We start from the raw sequence: 20,185 nt of genomic DNA, 5'->3' as shown, positions 1-20,185 counted from the left end.
GCAGCAAATTTATATAAAATCTCCAGCATTTCAGCTATAGAAAAAAGGATTATAAATAAGTCGCAAGTGTGCTGTTTGAAGCTCGTAACATTCCCAAAATATTTTTGTAGTCGAAGATGAGATGATGTAAGACTTGAACAAAACATAATAGTGTATTAAAGTATAAAGTTTGTCGAATTCACCAATTTCCTGATAACAGAATTCAGTAATGAGCGAAAGAAGAAATTTTATGTCTTAATAATTATATAATTTTTTCAAAAATTAGAATTTAATCTACTCAGTTCATCCAAATGTCCTTGATTGGAAGTGAAAAGTCATGCCAAACCATATTCGTCTTAGCACAGTTTTAAAATATGGTTTTTATAAGAACTATGTCCTAAAAAAATGGAAGGCGTTTTTTTCTATATGCATCAATATTTAGTTTAAAATTATCTTGCTCGCATAATTTTTTAAGAACTCAACATCACAATTTTGATTATAAAAAATTAATTTCAAGCAGCTACAAAAAATAGCTATCATAACGCAAAATAATCGTCGTAATCAACTTTCTATTTATGAGGAAAATTTATCTTTCAAACGTATTTCAGAAGAATAAAAAAATATAAAAAAAAAAATAATGGAATGCAGAAACGATTAAGCACTAGAATCCAAAGAACGATAGCAATATCCATTTCAACTTAAATCGGTGTAATTTTCTATTCATTTCTTCTATGCTAAATAAGAAAGATTGCAGAGAGTCAATTAGGTGGAAAACAGATATATTCCATACTTGATAAAGTAGTTTTTAAGTCGACAGTCGCATACAATAGAGATTTTTTAATCAAAGAATAATGGCAGCAAGTCGAAAGATATTATTGCATGGCTTTCAAATTTAAGAAAGAAGAAACAAATTATCTTGGGTTTTTTTTTCAATAAATCTCAAACTCTTTGAAAGTGAAGCAAATTTCTGCTTATCTTTAACATGCATATGGATACTATATTAAAAAATTCGTAATTTGTCATATTATAGTTGAGTAAACATTAGAGCAATTATGAAATGTATAACTTTTAAAAAATGCATGGAAAGTTTATAAAAGATATATAGTTTCTAAAGTAAAACAATTTTAACAGATAATGATATAAATTTTTCATTTGCGCTGTTAATAAATAACTACCAAATGTTTTAATTTTACTAGTTTTATGTTCTAAAACGGCTTCAGAATGTAAATCAGTTGCAGTTAGTTGCCTTATAAAAATTTGTCCAAATCGATGGATTAAACTTTTTGATTAAAAAAATGTAAAATTTATTTGTCATAGAATTGCAAAGCATACAATCTGCGAAAGAAAAAAAAAACCTGATTTCAAAGTTATGAAATTATTTAGTTTCTTTTTTCATTTATTAAATGATTCTGTAGTTTTGAAATTCGATGTCATGATTATGCTATAAAAATTTTTCAAACGATTTACCATGTAGAAATGCGAACAGGAATGTGCGAACTCTTCACTAAAACGTTTAAATTTCTCAGAAAAATGTCGATCTCTTCAATAAATAAATAAAAAAAAAACTGTTAAATAATTATTGCTTGAGGAATTATTATCATTAAAAAAACGGGTTACGTTTCCAAAATTGTTTTTTAATAGAAAAGTTTTCCTTTAAATCATAAGACACATTTTTATTTTTGAAGTTTTACCATGCATGAAATAAAGACTAAAATTTGACTGATTCAAGCATATTATAACTTTTGTAATGCATTAGTACATATCTTCAACATAATTATTACATGGATAAAATTATAATGGAGATCTCAAAGGCTATTTAACTTTTCTTTAAGTTTATTAATGGTATGAGGAAATGAAAAGTGTCGAAGGAAATGTTAATATGTTTCGACTGCATCAAACTTTTCGACACTATTACTATTATCTGATGATAGTTGGTCACGAAAAGGAGTATTTATAGTAAGCACCATATCAAAACTTTGAAAAATGGGACGATGTGTGTGTGCGATAAAATTTGGCAAACGTTTATATATGGATAGGAAATCTAAAGAATTTAAAAATATCTTTTTAGAAGTTTTTACTTTCTCTTTTAGAAGTTAATGTGTTTTGTTATGTTCTTATTTCATTAGGATTTATCCGAGTAAAACAAGGTTTTCGAATAAATGAAAACCTTATTCGTTTCTGCAATCTTAGAAATCTCATTTCAGAAAAACACGAGTATAATTGCGTGGTTTTGTTAAATAAATTCTCTTTCTTTTCATTGGATTCGTGGCATTGAATTTGTCATTTCATTTATATATATATTTTTTTGCAAAAATTCATCGCAATAGAGTTCTCTATTTAAAATTCAATTAATAATGTGTATAATTCTAAATTAATAAAATTTATTAATGTGTCTGATACTTTTATGTATCTGTAACTGAAAACTCAGAAAGAGATACATTCCTTCACTCTGTAAAATTTTTCTTCTAGATTACAAGTTTTAACTTCATATTATAAATTGGAAATTTTCGAAAATTGATAAATTGGGAATATTCAAAAATATAAAACAATTGTAGTCCTCCCTAGCCATTTTAGGTAGTAAAGTGGAAGCTCATTAATTTATATAGGGATTATTTCTATGTTCGCACAATAAAAGTAATTCATCTGTAAAATTTCCAGGATTTTTTTTTATCAGTGCTATTTTGATGATTATTCTCTTTGTGCTAATGTTGACTTTTATCGATTTCTGTTTTTTGATCATATATAGGTGGAAACAAGTGCGTTTCATTTTATATGAATAGCATTCAGCATTTTTCAATAGAAAATGGGACACAGAATTACAATCACAGAAATTAACATTTAGCGGAAAGTCTGTGATCCAATAATGTTTCGTAGGTACTATATCAATGTATATTTCACAAAGTTCCAAACAAAATTGACATTCTTCAAACAGAATATGTATTTTTAAAGAATAATTCATCACATTCAAGATATTTCATAAAAAATTAGCAAATATGTCATGATTTGAGACAAAACGTTTTGCAAAGTAGGAATAATATGGTACATCATATTTTAAAAGATCTTTATTACATAATTTGATAATTTCCCATATTTTTAAGATTTATAATAGTATTTACGTTTTCGGATTGGTTTGACCTGATTTGGAGTTTTCTGGAAGCTGTGTTGCTTTGAGTATGGTAAGTAAACTCACTGGATAGATAGTGCAATAATAAACAAAATGGAGAATAAGTACTTTTATATTTTATACCAATGAAATTATTTAATAGCAACATTAGACAATATAAATTTGTTTAATGTTTTATGTTTTAAATATTCTGGTTAAACTCACAAGTTTGACCGATTTTGTGCGATAATGAGTTCTCAAAATTATTCATATAATTCCATGAGATCACGTACCGTTTACATATTTGAAGTTAGAGAATTTGGAGTGACTAGGGCTCGACGATAACAAATGGCAACAAATATGGAATCCTTATTGTAAATCAGTTCCAAACGGATGATATTAACATTTTTGCAATTTAGTAGGTATTTCTATAATTATCACATATTTTATGTTTATGATTTCAATATGGGACACCAACACATAAATAAAATAAGCAAAGCTTTTCTTAGTTTCTATAATTTATTGGTGTATTAATGCATTATTACTTATCATCTCTTTATTTATGTTTTATTTATTCAAACTATTAATTTACTGAAAGAAATTAAATGAATTTCTAAAAAAAATATGGGGACTGGAAAACAAAAATATATTTAATATAAACAATGCATAATTTAAGCTAATCCACCAAACTTTTTTGAAGCTATTTCATCATATTCTCTTTGTAAAGGCATTAGAAGATTTAACAGTTTTCATATTTTTATGTTTATATGTGTATGCTTTCTTATATAATAACCCCAGAGAGTAATTATTCATTAGAAATTACTATATTTCGTCAGATATTTATATTTTGAACACATAAAAATACGCACATTAAGAAAGAGGGAAAATATAATATGAATCATGAATATTTTTTTTAAATTTCAATGCATAATTGTATTAGATTTTAAAATGCATTAAATAAAAGGTATCGACACAATTTTCATAGATAAATGTTTGAAAAATTAACATTTGGAAACTATAAGTTTATGCATTTTGCTTTAAATATTGCAGTATTTTTTTTTTCTTTTGGAATAAGATTTGATGTCAGTGATTTCTAATTTCTCCTTGTAATTGTAAAAAAATATTTTAAGAATTTGCAATATCATAAATAAACTTTTACATGTCATCGTTATTTACATGCCGCTTTAAATCTTTAAAAATAATTTTTAAAACGTTTGATAATAAACCATGATATAAAAAATCAAATTACAGTACACTGTGTCTATTTCTAAAAAAAGGCAACATATTAGTGTTTATTTCTGATATTTTTTAAGATTGTTTGCTTTCAATTTCAGATAAAGAAAACTATTTTTTTTTTTCATCTTCAATAACATATACCAACAGCAAAATATTTAATTTTGCATTTAATCATTTGAAGTTCCGACAGTCAACACAACTCATCTTTTTTAATAACGATAAGAGTATATAATTTTTCAGTTTGAAAACACACAATATTAATTCCACCTTTATATTCAGCGAAATATCTGAATTCCGTAATGAATAAATTCTGCAACATTGAAAATTAAAAAAAAATGAAATGTAAGTAATGATTATCCTATAAAAAAAGGAGTAACAAAGCAACAGTGAACCTTCTCCTGATAAATAATCAATGCTTCTAGAAACATTTAACTCAAACTAACATTTCATTTCTATACGCATTTCTGCTAATATATTTATTGTAAAGATTAAATGATAACATTTAATCTTCTCCAATAAAAGGAACTGGTTCCAAATATATCTTTTTTTAGTTCAAATTATTCTCTAATTGTCAATGGAGAATAATACCGTCTTATTTCAGGTTTGGTGACTTTCTTAAAAAAAAAAATTAGTGAAGCAAAATCCGAATTTATATAACGAAATTTTAATGATTTCGATTGTACTTCATAATTTTTCAACACAGATTTTTAAAGGAAAAATGTTCTTAGAAATGACTGCAAACTGAAAGTTTTTGAATCATTTTATTTTACACGTGTCAACTCTAAACCCAATTACATGTTATTATAAAAATCAAATTCCGGAAAACCGCATATGAAAGACAAATCCTGCAATAATATTCATCAACATCGAATAAAATCACAAGAGGTGTGAACCCAAAATAAATGGCTAAGAAAAGAAAACAGAACCTTTATATTACATGTCACGCTATTAACCCATTTTTATCGGAAAATGAAAGAAAATAAAAAGTCTTTTTTTTTTTTTTTTTACCTGAGACCAGCGTTACCAAGAAACACTTCGAAAGTGAAAATCCATTAGTACCCTATATGGAAAAAAAAATGTTCTACAGCTTTGATTTGGTATAATTTGTTTTCTCTTCAACGATTTATTTATTCGATTTCGCAGACAAACAAGAAAATACTTTTTTCTTTCTAAAAACTCCTGAACTCTATTCTGTAACTGCGTATATTTTATCAATTGTTGATAATTAAAGATTTCAGTGTTAGAAGGTAATTTTATCTGTTATATTTTAAATGAAAACATGTGAACTGCATGATATAATTAATTGTCGTCATTATTTGTTAATGTTTAATATTTCGCTGGTAAAAAATATTTTACGATAACTGAATAAAACAGAATATTGTTTTTTATAAATATTTGCTGGGTTTAGTATTTAATAATGACATCTGGAAATTATCTAATTAAATGACATTTAATACCTGTTCGTGTATATTTGATGTAGTCTCTGGGTTTATATATCTCATTTGAAATACCTTTTACATAAGCTGATATTGATAGCATCTTCAGTCTTATTAACTTCAAGAAATGAAATCAATTGCTAATATTATGAAATTTCTATTAAAGAAGATATTTAAAAAGCAACGCTAAAAGTTGAATACTCAAGCTGGATAGTTGTTTTTAAGTTTGTGAAAAAAATTATGATTGTTTTAAAATTATTAATTTAATACCGATAATAACAAAAAAAAAATCCACAAGAATATTTTTACAAAAAGGAGATTCTAGTTATCTTTCGATATTGATAAGGATATCTAAAATTATCTTAAATATATCCGCTTCACAGTCGATTAAAAAATCTAAAATAAGTAAAAAAAAAAAAATTCTTACAAGATAAGTTTTTTCTCTCCTATATCTCCTACGAAAATAAAAACAACAGTAGAAAAAAAGAAGTGGTTCTCAAAGAATTAAAGAGCAATCTCACTCTTCACTTTGTTATTACATTATGATAAATTTTCTGATCGTATAAAATCATTTTAAAATTGTTTTTTTCTCAAATTTATTCTTTGGTCTTCGTCTTTTTTTTTCTCTCGTACAACGCTAGAAAAAAAAATCTCTTTTTTCAAATTTTTTCTGTATCTTTATTTTCTGTATCAGATTCTGTTGAAATAAATACAGAACACATTCTAATGTTCATCAACAATGATTTGAGATAAGATTTCTTTATTTAACAGAATTTGTTCTGCTGGCGAGTAGTTCTTTTGACAGTTGTAATAAATTAAGATTTTTACTTGTGTAATAATATGTTTGGATGTTGTCGAGGAAAATAATGAAAAACTTTGATTATTTTTCTGTTAAAATTTTTGGATGTATTTTCTTAAATCCTTCGTAAATAAGCGTGCGAAATTTGACATGTATGTTTCAGCAAAATGTGGTAGCTCTAGAACAAACGGATAGCCCTAAAAAGAGTCTGAAAATTATTTTGCATAGCATGTGACAAAACGCAACAGACGTTATGCGAGTCTAAAATTGATTTAAATATAATAATTAATTAGTTAAAACAAAGTAATGAACAAATATATATATATATATAAAAGTAATGAACAAAAGTTTAAGAAACCAATATAAAATATGTCTATTAATGTATGCGGCATTTCATCTATATATTTTTCATTATTCGTTATGCTTTTAAAAATGTATTTAAGAGAATGTCTGCTATAACTAGAAATGTACATAAAATTCTAATTGTATTGGTAAGATGAATTAAGGAGGAAAACTAAAATCACTTTTAAATTAGCATTCGAAATAACTTTCATACATTCTTATTTAAATATTATGCATTTATCTTGTACTTAAAATATTTTCTGAAATCAATAATTCCAATAGAAGTAAGTTTATGGAAGATTTATGCAACAAAATTGAGTATTAAATATATAATTCACAAAACTTACGCATATAAAGCCACATATTGCTAACGAGTGTAATAAATTAACAGATCATGAAGAATATTAATTAAAGTAAGAGTTTTAATTTTACTTTCACTATTATTTCTTAAGTTATCTATATTTGAAAAATTTTTCCATACATTTTCAAATACATCTAAATTTATGAAATAATTTTTAGTAACTGCAACATTGCTGAGATTGAATGAGTTAAATTTTAAATTTCTGTCAGACAAATATCCATAATTGAATTTTCAAATTTTACGCATTATTTTATTTTCAATTAATTAATTCCGAAACCCTCTATAGAAAAGTGTTTAAAAATTTGATAATTGAATTTAAAAGGCTACTATAAAAATTTTATTCCTGACAATTTAATAAAAACTTTTTTATATTTTAGCATGAATTTTTATTTAATTTAATGCTCATAAAATCACAGAAAATATTCTATTTTGGATAAATATTTGTTTCCCCATTTTCAAAACTCTTAAGCGAAAATGACAGTTTCTTTCATTTAATTTAATTTAAACTGTGTTGTTAAATTATAAAGCGCCAATAACTTCACTTAATAAAAGATACATTAGTTCCAAAAAATGTTAATTGAACTTAATTGCAAAATGTAAATAGTTTAAAGATAGAGGAAAAAACAAGCATATCACGTGTAAGATAAAAATGCAAAACTCTGCAGATTATACCGTGGAGGTTAAGCGCGCATTTGTGAAGTTATGGGAAAGTATGCAGCTGTGCGAATGAGCTGCTTGAAGACTTTATTGTTACAGTTGTTACTTTACATATTCAAAGAATGATGGATTATGAAAAGTTCCCCTTTTTACCAAATTTTAAAGTTTGTACACGGACTTTAAAAATAATTTGAACAATTTGTGACGAGATGCTATCTTGAAAAGCTAGGAATTCTTCATTTAAATGTTTAAGGTTAGTAAAATTACAATTAAAAATTAATCAAATTCATTTTTTTTTTATTTTCGGTTTATTAATATTTTGGCTGTATGAGTTGTCAGAAACATATGTTGTATTTAGTGAAATAAGGATTGAATTATTTTAAAGAAATTAATAAAATATTAACTAATACTTACCAAAATTTTTCTCTTGCATAAAAATTTGATTTTAACTGCTTCTTTAAAAGATTATCTGAAAGGCAAGTCGTATCAAAATAAATATGAGCAGAAATTTTAAGAAGATTTCTTTGATAATATGTGATTAAAATAGTTCGTTACAATCATTCAATTATAATTCTTTTTAAACTTTTGAAGCAAATTTTTTCACGCATAAAATTTCTATACAAAAGATAATCCAATAAATGTGGAAAACTAAATCTCATATATTCTTCGAGAAATTAAAGAATACTCCTTAGTAATTTCTTAATTTATGGTATCTAATAAATTAAATTATTGTATTATTGAGTTTTATTACGCTTAATGTAAAAATTTTGTTGTCATTATTTTATCGTTTTTATTGTTATTATTATTACTATTCATTCTTTAATTCCATCTGACATTTCAAAAAAAAAACTGTTCCATGCTTTTAAGGTAATTACTTTAATAATTCAATATGATAACATTGAGCAATTAACTATTAAGGAATGAAAATTATATCATGATTTATAAAGGCATTTCTATGTAATTTTAAAATTTCCTTCATTACTTTGAATTCCTACATTTCCTCTTAAGAAAACTGATTATATGGAATTGTGACAACATACTGCAATGTGCTTTTAATCCTTGTTTACTAAATCCAAAATATATGCTTTACACATGAATTTTTGAGTTACAAAAGTATTCTCAAACACTAGCTTCAGTCAGTGCTTTCAGTAGTTTTTTCTCGAAAATATATGCTATGAATCTTTGAAAGTGAGTTGAATCTCTCCAGATTTCAGCTTTTTTTCAAAAAAAGTTTCAATCATTGTTTGGGTGGAAACATAAATATTAGACGTTTATAGAAATAGCTTTAAAATTCTACATTTTTCAAAATGTCGAGATGTCAAGTTTTATTTGTATATACCATATTATGCAGAAAAACTCCACATATATCAAAAGTATTTCGATTCCGAGTTTGAAAGACTTGTTGAAAACGCAGAACAAAAATTTCTTGTTTCACCAAAAGCACTTGGGGGTTTACATTTAAAAACACCACGCGAAAAATAAAAAAAAGAAAGGAAATACTTTTTTCCCACATTCAAAAGCGGCAATTTCTCAATCGCAGAGAAGTTCTCAAAAAGCAAACATCACTTTTGAACATGGAGTGTTTATTTTAACTCTTTCAATGATCCTGATGAAAAAAAAACAGATGTCTTTATACATATGAAGAGTTTTTTGCGCCGGTTTCTCGTGAAAATATTTTTATGGATTATGTAAGAGTAATGGAAAACACTCTACTTGCTTTTAAAGCTTCTTATTTATTGCTTCAGCAGTATAGAGGTGGAATATTTAAAAAAAATCACACTGCATTGGCGCAAGTCGATTTAGAAAAAATACCGTTTCATAACATATAAAATGAGAAAAAGTTAACTTACTTTCGCTACGTAATTCAAAGAACTCTCCTATCAGTAAATAGAGAGTAAATGTCTAAGGTTTTTCATGAGAAGATCTATCTATTGATCTTAGAATGATTTCCTGGCACCAATAAAATATAACTTACGCAATTATTATTTTTTTCAGCAAAATTATTAGATTTCTTTATAAATTAATATTTCAGTATTTCCTTTATTTTGAGTTTATATGTATAGATACTGTTTTCTTAATAAATAACATAAATTTGGAAAGTTAAAAAAAATTATTATTTTACCATTATTTATATTTCAAATATATTTTAAGAGTAGAATTAAGTAGATTTTCTGAGTTAAAAAAATACTATTCATTAGTTTTTCTTTATTTCATTGCTAGTTTTGGGATTAAACATAACAAGAAATTAATGACATTTTGAAAGAATTTTATCAAATGACATACTTTTCCACTTTATATTTAAAATTAAGGAGAAAACATTGTTCTTAAAATAGTTTATAATATTTTTAATCATAATTTTTAAACGTTAATGTTGGAACATAATTATTTGGATTTTCAAATTTCAACTGTTAAGAATCAATTACATTAAATGAAATTAGAGTTCTACTTATTAATTGTGATTTTGGGACGAAGGAACTATAAAATGTAACATTAGTTCCTTTTTCTATCGATAAAATTGCCAATTAGAACTTTTTTATAGTAGGGCATTTCATTTGGTAATTTATAAAATTGCAAGCTTCTGATAATTGTAATAACCTCTTTTTTTTATGTCTTTACTAACTGATGTTTTATGCAGCCAATTCATCGAGAATATTGTTTGGATTTGATTCCGATTAACTATTCGTTTTATGGATTATTCAATGAACAAACATTTTTTAAGATAAACCAGTCACAAAATATAGCCATTTATTTTAATATTCTTAGATAAGTTCTGTTCATTATGTATATGTACCTTCCTAACGCAGACACGTCTCATGGCGTGATAGAGCAATTATTAATTTAAATGTATTGTTCATCTGTACTCCAGTTTCCATGGATTTTTAATTTCACTTTCATATTCGTTTTGTAAACCACACGTATGCTAAACCGAGTTTTTTTTCTTTATGTTCAAGCAATAAAAGAAAACCCAGTTGATTAAATATATGATGAACAATTCAAATGGTGTTAATTTCACCTAAAAATCTAATCTATCAAATATATTATGCAAAATTATCAAAATTGAGAAAAAAAATCCCACTATTATTAAATTATTATTAGTCAAAATACAATGCTCACTTTTTGTAGAAGTGATAATATAACTTATGTGCAGAGTCATCTTAGGAAATTATCGAGGCGAAGCTGCAAAATTCTGATTAATATATAATTTTTAAAAATCACTCCGAGGTGTACATTTCCCCTTCCAAGTGAAATGTTTATTAATTTTATTGTAACTGTAATTTTCATCCCCTATAAAGAGTAAACTCACAAACAGCCACAGACGAAGAAATAAAGTTAATGAATAAACAAGATGTCTTTTTGGTTAAATTTAATAAATTTCAAACTTTAATCCGTAGATACTAAGTCATTTGACGTTCACTAAATCTCTTATTGAGGAATATTGGTCTAATTCAAAATTTATAAATACATTATAGTAAACTTTGTAAAAAAGATAAATTTGATAAATAAGAATAATTTTGTTTTCAGTTTTGTAAATCTCAGAAAAAGTTGATTGTTAATTATGAGAAAATGCTTGATTTTTGAAATATCGCAATTGCAAACATAATATAAGAATCTGTTTTTGCTATATCTATATCATTTAGAAAATATTCAGGTTTTTGAATAAGAAATTTTCAAGCTGAAGCACCAAGAATTTACTTGGAAATTTTGGATTAGATCTAAAAATATTTCTAACCCTATATATAAATGCGTGACTAAATGTACTTAAACGTTCATGTTCATCTGTCATAATTACTCACACTTTTCCACCTTGTTTTCTTTAGTTTTTGAGTACTTTTTACTTATTTTTTTAATTCAATATATGTGATAAACATTTGTGTATTTGTTGTACTTTCATGTTTTCAAAAATGTAATTTTTTGTGTTTAAAAAATGCACCAGAAACAACTGCTGAAAATAAATATGAAAAAAAAAATCAAAGCTGATCAATTCTTACTAAATATATCGCTTACTCACAATATCGGGAATCAACATAAAATCTCAAATCTCATATATTTCAAGAATAGAAATATTTCCAAATAATATTCAAGCTTTCGTAAAAAAAAATGCAAATCAATATAAGAAATATTAAAACTAGATAATAGGGGTTTATTTTTATAATTACTCAACATTTTCCCACAAGACATATTCATTAAAATAAATTGAGATTCTTGGTAGAAAATTAACTTGTGCGAATTGAGGTGATTATAATTGAAAGAATGCTTATAAAAACATTTTAATTTGTTTATCTGGGTTTAAGTTTCCAAAGATTATGATTGATTAGTAAGAAAATCTTAAATTTTGAATATAGAATAAAATTAAATCATTAAAATCATCAAATCATTTAAACTGTAATTTCATATTCATCAGAAAATATGGAAAGAACCATTCAAGTTTATTGTTTGTATTTGATAGACAAAATTTTTACTTTCAATCATTTAAAATTTCTGCCTAAATATATCAATTAAATAGAACATAAGTGTTCAAATTTTAGAATAAATTCTTATTTGTAGTATTTAGAATAGAATCTTATCTTATTTCTATACTTGTAAATGAATATCTTCCTGTAAGCTTAACTGATGTGGCAATATAATCAGTTTGGTCAATGCTTTGAATAGATATTATGTTGCTTCATTATGTGTTCTTTTATCCAGGGGATGGCATTTCACTTATAAAGGTTTTAAGATTACATTTAAGATAAGAACCGTCAATTAATGAACTTTGATTATGTTCTCATTATCTTTACCTTTGAACATAATATTATAGTTGAAAGCCTGTATTTCCTAAACGTCAGTCTCTCTAATATCGTATTCAAAGGATTTGGGTTCATTTACTTGATGATGCTTTATATATTGTTGGATAAATTAATTTATCCTACAAACTTTTGATGAAGGCAAATTAGTTTGTTTACTCAGAAGTCGGAAGGCATGTGACATCCTTTTATAGTGACAAAATTAAGAGGCATCCATTTTGAAAGCCACGGAATGGCTTTAACTTATCGACATTGAATTATTATTTTTATTGTGCATTAACGTTAATGTTTTCAAATTATAAAGGCAATATTTATTCAATTTATTAGTAAATATAAAGCAACTAATATTATCAAATTAATTTGAGCTTCCTTTGATAATCATTAATTGTAATTAAACAAATGCAGAATTCGAATTTAAATTCAGTATAGATATTCACGTTGGATACAGACATGCAAATTATTTATTTAATAATACTTTGCATTTGAATAAATTGTTTATTTGATTGAGCATCTCTAGGTTAGAGGAGCAGTCAGAACAACTTTAAATTGATTCTCTAACACATTTATTTATTCCAAATAAACTAAGAGATTATTTATTCTTCATCTTTTATGTTTATTAAAAATAACTCAAAGGATTGTTTTTCATATAACAATTTATTTGATATTAGAGTCAACGTGCTTATAATAAATCATTAGAAATAATGATGATACAAAAATAATTTAAACTTTGAAATGTCACATTAAAAATAGCGAAATTTATTAACTTTATTATTTTCCTATAAATATAATCCTAGCTTAACATTTATAATTATTACCTTTGATTTTTGAAGGAAGAAGAAAAATAATATCGAAAAAAGAATGCCAGTTTTTTTTCCAGTCTCTATTTCGTACTAAAAACATACATATATCTTGGAATTTTTCTATATGTCTATTCGACGATTGGTGACAGAAATCTCGTTTCATACCAAATGGGATTTCTGTTTATTTTATTTCCTTCGCGTTCCTTCTATCATTTTATACCTACCTTATTTCTTCCATTTCAAAGCCTTAAGAGCAACGGTTATTGAATGGAATGTTCCACATGGTACAAATGTTCAATCGTATCGATTCAAATAATCTTTTTGCGAGCTTTTCGATAAAATTCGAGAACTCAAAATAAACGCATTTTTGGTTGCTTTCAATTTTCAAAATTATGTAACCAGAATATTTTACTACCAGAATTTTTGAAGAAAAATGAGGTTTATAAAGAAATCTTAATGTATGAAATTACTCCTTTAAAAATTCTAAACTAATTTTTTGGGGAAAAATAACAATTCCTTTATATGATCAGTCGGCGACACAAAAAATAGATTAGAAACATTTAAACATATTGATAAAAGAATAAATGGAAAATTATTTGATTTATCGGCTCTGATTTAAAAGTATTTTAAATTTATGTTATTTGATACACTATTACATTTATGCTATTTGATCTTTTTTTCTAGCATTTTAGAAAACAAATGTTCTTTATTAAATGCAATTATATTTATATTCAATATCAGTTCCTTATTTACATATTTTTAATTCATTATTACATAATAGAATAGGATAGTTAGGAAAATTACAATTAAATCCATTAGTATTGAACTGCAGAATAGCAAATGCCATTTAAATTTAATCAACTGAAATACAAGTGCTAAAAATAATTGATTTTTTTTCATATATATATATATATATATATATATATATATATATATATATATATATTGGCACGGCTCTTTACATAAACTTGTTTATTTTCTTTAAACGAAACTTTAAAAACAAATGGTGCAGTTTTCGGAAAAATGAAAATTTCATTTTATTACAATTATAAGTATTTAAATTATTAAAAGTGATTATTTACATTATCTAATCAGAAGTACCTGGATGACTGATTTCTAATGAGAAAAAAATGGAATTCATGCATAAATCCAATTTCACTACCATAAATAAGGAGCAAATGATTCTTATAAAATTTTCATAACTGTGCGTTGGCAACCAGAAGAATCACACTTCTATTCCTCTCCTAAAAGACATAATATTCAAATGAAATTGTATAGTATCTTCGATATTTATATTTATCAATTTCCTTGAATATATAAGAAATTATTAAACATTCTTTGTTTTCTTGATAGATATATCGTCTGTTTAATAAATGATATAAGTGTTTTTATTTTAGGTGAAAATTTAGTAAATCTGGTATGGTAAAATTTCATTGGGAAATCAATCAAATAATATAAACCCGTAATAAAAGTTAAATGGAACTAAAATAATTTTCCGATTATTATGATTTGATTTTAAAAGAGAACGTAATTAAAGATAGAAAAATAGAGATTGAGATAATTATATATATATATATATATATATATATATATATATATATATATATATATATATATATATATATATATATATATATATATATATATATATATATATATATTATATATATAATTGGCTGTGATTTTAAATTACTACGTTTCTACGAATTGAAAATAACTTGTAAAATATAAACACAAATTTGGATTTTCATAAGCTATGTAAAGCAACTCAAAATAGATATTTTCTGTTAGATGAAAGTAGCAAGGCTTTAAATGAAATTTAAATTTGAGAAGTTCGATAAAAAAATTTATTTTTATACAAAAATGGAAACATTTCACAAATTGTTATATTTTATGAGTAAATGAAATAAATGATTTAAAAGTTTTATTCGTTTATGTTTCATATTCCAGAATTTCGACTAGTGATTTGTTTGTGAGATCCAATAACGTCTTTAAAAATTTGGAACTTGATACGATCTTTGAAATTTACCTAAATGCCACATGTTACAAGTGAAATATTTTTTTACGTTTTATTGTTTATACTTTCCCAGAGATAGAATTTGCTTTATATTAGATTGTATTTTTGAAATATTCTTTACAAAAACTATTATCTTCAAGTATCTGATATAAATTTATTTCACAAATGAATAAAGTGTTTCGATACATCACATGTATATAATAAGAAAGATATGAATTCACTGTAACAAAATCTGAAAAGTTTTTGAAAATTCAAGTAAAAGAAAAAAAATATGAATTACATTTTTTTTGCTTTGAATTGCTAAGTTTTTATTACACAACTTGTTACTGACAGCCGTGCTGTCTAATGTTAAAAAGGTCAAATGTTAAACTGGAATGCAAAAGAAGATATATAGATATATTTATATTTTATGATAAATACTTATACAATCATGATATAAATAATTCACCGATGTTATAAGTAATAAATCAATAAAGCAATTATTTTTGGGATCTATTACAATTGTTTATGTCAATTATCTTTTGCATATATCAATATCTTTTGCAATATTAACAAGACTATGTCTTTTGAATAAAGTATCATGTTATAAAAAAATATCGTTATAGTTGCTCAGAAGATTGAATATTTTCCGAAATTCCGTACACCCAAAATTACCCATTTGGCTTTTCAGAGCAACGGTATGAAAAAGTTAACAACGCCGCCTAGTTTTATGTTTGAAATTTTGAAGACTTTAAAGAACTCAAAGTAATTATGACCGAAATTAAAGAAACTATGGCTATTTTTCAAGAATTCTGAAGTCTTGAAAGTTGCAAAACTCGCAAAAAATCTGCTACGAACACAGAAGAAAAACATTTTATCATCCTCAACGATCTGCTGTATCTGTAAATCACGCCTATTTATCGTACTCGGTCCCAAATTTGTTCTTACAAAGAACTCTATACGCAACCAGTTCCTTTAGGATTTCAGGCATCTTCTTATCCAACCAGGCATGACGTCTTTCTATGACCGGTTTTGGTAAAATTTTATAATTCAAAATTTGTTCTTCTTTCTTTTTTTTTCTTTTAACCCCCCCCCTCCTTTTCAAAAAGATCATGTGTTCTATATAATTTTGTCGTTAAATTTCTTTTTTGCAACACAGCATTAATTATGCAGCTTCTATAGTTTAGCATTTCTATTGCAATATTGTTAGATCGGAGGTAAAGAACTTGGTGTTCAAGTACTCCATGTTTCAACTCTTAAATCGGCATTTGCTCTTCAGGAAATACTAATTTGTTGAATTCCTTAGAAAATCCAGCAATCGCCTTAAATCCATTTTTTTGAGATATTGCATTAATAAAATAAATATATCTTCAAACATCAAAATTTTTCCATGAATTTGAAAAAACAAAATATTTAAAACAAATCTCACTACCTAAGCTTTAAATATGAATGGAAATATTATTACTGGCCTATGTCCATTAACGCTTCCTTCCAAAATAAGAAACATGACATAATAACACAAAACAATCTTAAAATATTGCTTTATCTTTATTATATCAATACAAAAATATTTCAAGATAAAATATTAGCACGTTGAATTATAAAAATTGGATATTTAAAATACGAATCAAGCGTTTAACTCGAGTAAAAATGCATATTAATTCTAAAAATATTCAATTTATTTCAAAGGTGAATAATTAATTTTTATAATTCATTTATCATTTTTTCATTTTTTAAAACTTTATTTAATGATTTTTTTTTAATTTTTAAATATTTTAACAAAACATCGACTATTTATTAAAACAATAAAATAAATATAACCTTTTTATATTTCTGAATTTGAATATTCATTAATACAACTTTAAGAATACTGTAGAATTCTTAGCGAAATAAATTCTTTATCAGTTAGACTCGAATTACAAAGCCAGGAAAAGAATAATAAAAATGGTTTTGATTCAAACCAAGGAACTGTAATGGGTGCTGTTTAGCATAAAATGTAAAAGTTTCATGGTATCCTTAACTTAAGAATGAAACGGAATACATCCGAAATCTCCACTGAGCGGTTATATATTTCAATTCAGTTGCATTAAAGTTCGCAAACTTGCAACTCCGGCATTAAATGAGCAAATAACTTGGAGAGCACACAGGTTGAATCTCCATAATATATTTTCTCTGCCGCCATTGCGCGCCAAAGCTTGGCGTGCAATGAGCTTTATCGGTGAAGCGAAAAGGAACGGTATTCTTTATTTGTTATTTTCGGTAAAGGAAGCAATCCTTTTAGTATCGTTAACGCAACAAAGAAAAGGAAGATAGTTGTCCCACAAAAAAGTTTATTACGCAGATCCTTGGCTGTGTGTAGCTTTGTGTAATTTATTCTATTTAATAGCAAACCATCTCATGTTTAAATCAATACTTATTAAGATTTTTTTTTTATAATTATTTCGGTTTTCCCGAATAAGATAATATTTCTTATAGGCATAAAAACGGATAATACGTCATAATAAAATTACTATAAATTAAAATTTAATGGTTTAAGATTCTTTATAGATTTGAGAGATTGAAAAGTGTTCATTTATCCTAAATTGATAAAAATTTAGTTAATTGAGAAACGTATTTCGTAAGAAAATGAATTATGAAACAATAACTTTTATTAATGTGTCATATACAGAACTTTTATTAATGTATCAAATAGCAATGTGCATTAAAAATGACTCTATAGAATTTTATTAAATGATTCAAATTCCTATTCCATTAGTAAACATATGTAATTTCATAAAATAATCTTGTTATAGAATTGAAAAAAAAAAAAAAAAGGTTTTTACACTGCTGTTTTTTAACCTTGAAAACAAATACATTCTTCTGGAAGTTTTATAAATATTTTATGCTCTAGACAAAAACAGGTGGAATAACAGAACTATATTACATATTTATCAAAATAACATAAACAAAATCACTCAAATTATAAATATTATTTAGAATTTTATGTACAACACTAGTGATCTAGTAAGGTGACAACTTTTAATATATAGTATTAAACAGCGTCATATTAGAGTAGGATTAATAAATCTTATATTTTTAAAGAATTGATAGCATGTTTGATGGTAATAGTTTTGTATGCGTAATAAGTAAAATGCATATTGAATGGTAATATTAATTCATTTTTATATTTTAGATTCGATTAATTCCGATATCTAATAAAACTGACATGCTTAGAAAATCCACAACTAAATTTTTCTCTTAGGCATTTAAAAACTATTAAAAATGCAGCGGGCAATTGAAAAAGATTTTTAGAATTTATCGGATCATATTAAGAGATAACGGAGGCTATTTACAAGTTAGCTTCCTGAAGATTACATCAAATAATTCAAAATTTCTTCATTAACCCTCCAAGTGGCAAACCCGGAAAAAGACACGGTGGACCCGTCTATAGACGGAAACAAAAACTCCCTTAAAACTGTCACTGCCCGTATTTTTACGGGTTCCAGTTTTTCCCTACCCCCAATCTCAAGCTGTGAGATAATGAGAAGAGATGTGAGATAAGGAAAATTGAATCGTTATCAGTGGACAATATAATTGATGCTTTCCTGCTCGCGCCTTTTTGAGCATTTTAAAATCTCGCTTACGTTCTGAGCCGTTACTTTTGAGATTTTGATAATAATTAAATCAAAAATCAAAAATGAGTTTTAAATAACGAGAATAAAATTGAACGTATGAAAATATATACCTGGAATGAATACATACATAAACGTATTATTATTAATAATTTGATCCATAAGATTTTAAAGCTTTCTAGCATAAAAAAATAGTTAATCTAAATATATATATATATATATATATATAATTAAAATTTGACAAGTTTCTTTTTTATAGCGTGCTTTCATTTAAGGATTTTAGAATTGACATTGCTTATGGAACTTATTTTTGAAAATAAGACACTAAACTTATTTACAGTATTTACTTAACGAAAGAAACTTTTTAACTTTTAATGAATTATTTTTTTTAGTATTCATTAATAAGTGTATTTAAAAAAGGGGAGATATATAGAACCAATATATGAAAGTGAGATTTTCAAGGAAGATTAGCATTCGTTACATTAAATCCGTATTTTTATAACGTAATAAACTATATATGAAAATTGAATATTTGTTTCATTCTTTAAACCTTATAGAATTTCACACTCCTTGACGAATTCGAACAAAAATGTAAGCATTGTATAATTTTCATTGTTTTTTTATTTTTCCTCTGGTTTTTAATAATATTTTCAAAGTTAATATAAGCGCAGTTTTTATAGGTTCTATTTTTTGTATCGAAATGTTAATCTTATTTCACTGTACAATCTTATATATACATCGCACGATTCTGTTAATGTGAAACTGGTTTATATTGACATTTTTACTCTTAATGCTGAGTAATTTAATCCACGAATTTTAATCCGCTTGAAAGTGAGTCAATGTGTGAGATAAATGTGAGAATTAATAATTTTAAAGTTGTTGCCGTTATTTTAACTCCTTGATCTAATTTTATCTCATATGTTAGCATTTAAAAATTTTTTAATGCATACAACTTTCATTTAGACTATTTTCTTCTCCTGTTTGGTCAGTTCGAGTTCACTGAATGTGATTTTAACAAACAAGACGGGATATGATCTTTGTTTTATTTTATTTTTATCACGAGAGTAAAAAAAATTCGGAA

General features: G+C 25.3%; 1 protein-coding gene across 1 annotated transcript in view; it reads left to right on the top strand.

The window, feature by feature from the left end:
- The first annotated feature begins 8,047 nt into the window (after window positions 1-8,047).
- Window positions 8,048-20,185, top strand: part of LOC129969602 (dopamine D2-like receptor) — a 185,240-nt gene continuing 173,102 nt past the window's right edge. The window contains exon 1 of the mRNA XM_056084246.1: window positions 8,048-8,166. The gene's annotated coding sequence lies outside the window, so the exon portion shown is untranslated. The remainder of the gene's footprint in view (window positions 8,167-20,185) is intronic.

This window comes from Argiope bruennichi, chromosome 5 (assembly GCF_947563725.1).
Source record: "Argiope bruennichi chromosome 5, qqArgBrue1.1, whole genome shotgun sequence".
NCBI classification, from domain to species: domain Eukaryota; kingdom Metazoa; phylum Arthropoda; class Arachnida; order Araneae; family Araneidae; genus Argiope; species Argiope bruennichi.
The sequence above is the reverse complement of the archived record's forward strand: the minus strand, read 5'-3'. Positions and strand labels throughout refer to the sequence as shown.